Source organism: Phalaenopsis equestris, unplaced genomic scaffold (assembly GCF_001263595.1).
Source record: "Phalaenopsis equestris unplaced genomic scaffold, ASM126359v1 Scaffold234717, whole genome shotgun sequence".
Lineage (NCBI taxonomy): Eukaryota > Viridiplantae > Streptophyta > Magnoliopsida > Asparagales > Orchidaceae > Phalaenopsis > Phalaenopsis equestris.
Genome location: NW_018252621.1, coordinates 72,770 through 76,037, shown reverse-complemented (window position 1 = coordinate 76,037; position 3,268 = coordinate 72,770). Strand labels below are relative to the sequence as shown.

The window sequence follows — 3,268 nt, the reverse complement described above, 5'->3', positions numbered from 1 at the left end:
TCCCTATATTTTTGATTCCAAAGCTAATAGCTTAGTTTTTCAGTAAGCAGTTGTCATTGCATTAACAGTTTGGGGCATTTACATGCTTACCACACGATTCTTATGTATTTACATATCTAACACCTAAACTTTAATATTTACATTCGTAACACTCAAACCTTTCACATCAAATATACCACTATCACCTACTTTCAAAAAATTAAACACACTTTTTCATGCATAAGTTTTATCGTAACATAGTATTATTAATATAAGTATGAAAGTTCGGTGTTAGATCTGTAAATACAACAAAATTGTGTGGTCTGCATGTAATATTCGTAACAGTGTTTTTTGTGAAACTGCCACATGGTGGCGTAATGCTCGAGCCATGTGGTTCATATCTGAAAACTAGGTTTTCTTTTGCAGTATGGTATATTCTTTTATTTGCAGCGACGAGTTTAGGTGCAGTTGAGGTCTGGAACCTATGAATTTCAACGCATGCTTATTTATTTTCACTGAAATTGTTTTTTCAAGGATAATGGAGTGGTCCTGATTTGTTGGCAATTTAAAATTTGTATTTTAGCCCAGATGATAATAATCAAAAGCTTGAGGATCCGGCAGCAAAAGAGGCTCTTTTGAAGGCTGCTGGATCATCTGCTGTGCTTCCACTGGTAAGATAACAAATATTTTTGGAAGATTTACATGCATATCAGTAGGTTTCTAAATATTTACATATTTAACACATAAACTTCAATTTTTACATACTATATGCATGAAAAGTTGTATTTCACTTGTTAAAAGGTAAAATGATGGTATTTTTTTGTCATATGAAAGATTTGGGAGACAAATGTAAAAAAAGCTAGGTTTAGGTGTTAGATTTGTAAATAAATTGGAATTGGGTGGTATATATATGTAAATGCTCCAACATATTATTGCAGTTTGTGCCTCCATATGATTAAAGAATTCTGCTTTTGAGCAATGTTTCCTGTAAAATTTTCATGGTTTGTATTTCAACAGTTTGAAGGCTGATTCAAAGCTTGGGTTTTAAATAATGACTTTATAATAATGGGAAATTTACATACATACCACACAATTCTTACGTATTTACATATCAAACTCCCAAATTTTGATATTTACACATTGGTATGATAAACCTATGCATGAAAAGGTGTATCTCACTTTTAGGAAGGTGGTGGTGGTGGTGGTGGTGGTATTTTTGATGTGATGTTAGAGATTTGTGTGGTATGGATGTAAATATGAATATGTTTAGATGTTAGATAAGTAAATGCATGAGAATTATGTTATGCATGTAAATATCACAGGATTTCTGTTGATATACGCCATAATAATGCTTGTAAGTTGATTTTTGTTGCGTGACTGAGCTATATGCATGACATATATATAGGCTGATGAGAAGAAAGAAGATGTAGTAGGATGCAAGCATCAAAGCAGTGAGGATATTGTTGAAGAAGTGGACCAGCAACCATCTCTAGGGGCAAAGATAAAGAAGTTTTTCCTTTCTTGATTTTATCACTAAGGTGTATTTTTTGTTTTTTGGAAGAATTACAAATATACCACAATTCAATTCCTATGTATTAAAATGTATTTAACACTTAAAAGATCAATTCTTACATGCATGCCATCTTACTTTTGCATGAAAAGGTGCATTTCACTTGTTAAAAGTTATATAATGGTGGTATTTTTGATGCGATATGAAAGATTTGGGGTGGTATGAATGTAAGAAGTTTAGGGGTTAGATATGTAAATAAATAGGAATTGAGTGGTATATATATGTATGTAAGTGCCTCCTGTTTAACGCTCACGTGTTTATTCTTTGTGTGTTAGGCTCTGAAGTGTCAGCCAGTTAGAGACGTAGAGGAGGTTTTGGTTTTAGTTGGATTAGTGGCTGAATAGGGTTTGTTGTTGTGCCAGCTATATGTTGATTTTTTGTAGCAGAATGCATCTGTATGGATTGGTGATCTCAGCTAAATATTTTTGGGAAAATGAATGAGTTTCGACGTTATTTATCATTTTGTATTTTTTTTTTTTTGTGAGATAAGATTGAAGGCTAATTTTGAATATTTGAAATAACTATAGATTTAATGGTCTATGATGCAACAGCATTTTGTCTTTAAAAATAGCATCAAAATGTATAATAAAATGTAAGATTTTTGATGGTTTATGTTTATTTTTTGTTAAGTATATTTTCTTTAAAATAAAAACTTCATTTTTAAGTTATTTTTAATATTTTAAATAATTAAAAAATCCATAAAAATGATAAAAAATTATAAAATTCATGGAAATATTCTAAGTTGATTTCTAAGCACTTAGAAATAATAATCATTGGAATATTTTTCCAAGGTCTAAAAATAAAGATATTTATTTTTAAACCTTAAAATGATTTTTAGGGTTTAAAAATAGGATTTTCACCTAAATAATTCTAAAAAATCAAATAAAAATCACAAAGATACAAAATAAATTTCCTTGGGTTCTCTGACCTCAAAGAGATTTTCCAAAAAATATAAAGTATATTTTTCAACATATAAAATGATTTAGTTTTATTAAAGTCCTCAAAACTTTAATTAATTTTAATAAATTACAGAAAATACAACAAATTATGAAATTTTGGCCAAATGACTTTCTGGTCTAGGGCTAGCTCATATAAAAATTTCAAGTGATTAGGAGTTATCTTGATCATCTTTTGAAATTTTCTTTGAAAATGCATATTTTTGCATAAAAATAATTATATGAATTAAATTAAATTGTGAAAATTCATATTTTCTTCTCTGATGTGTTAATTGACCTATCAATAGGGTTATATAAAAATTTCAAAGTCATTTGACTTAAATTTGATAAATTATGAAAGTTTGGACCCTTAAGGGCAAAATTGTAATTTTGAATATTTTGGCCTTAATGAATATTTAGGCTTAATAAAAATGGAAAATGGGTAATTTCTGATATTAATTAACTCATTTGATGATTTGCAATAAAAAATGGGCTTAATTGGTAGAAACCCACTTCACCTTGTCAAATTATAGAACCAAAAAATTATATATATAATTACCATAATTATCCAAATTTTGGAAACTTCATGACTTTTGAATTTGGGGGTATAATTTTGGAAATCAATGATTTCACACCCTTGTTTGATAATTAAAATGATTTTGATAATGATCACTTAAAGTTTTGAGTCCTTTCAAAAATCCACACTGCTTAGGTCTAAAGGACTTAGTGGTGAATTTAAGCCAATATTAAAACTTGATAAAGAGGATTAGAAAAATCAACATAA

At 28.8% G+C, this 3,268-nt stretch overlaps 1 long non-coding RNA gene across 1 annotated transcript; it reads left to right on the top strand.

The window, feature by feature from the left end:
* Positions 1 to 287: 287 nt before the first annotated feature.
* Positions 288 to 2,002, top strand: LOC110038995. Its single transcript, XR_002295477.1, has 3 exons — positions 288 to 650; positions 1,385 to 1,517; positions 1,825 to 2,002. It is a non-coding gene; the product is annotated as an uncharacterized LOC110038995 (long non-coding RNA).
* Positions 2,003 to 3,268: the final 1,266 nt, after the last annotated feature.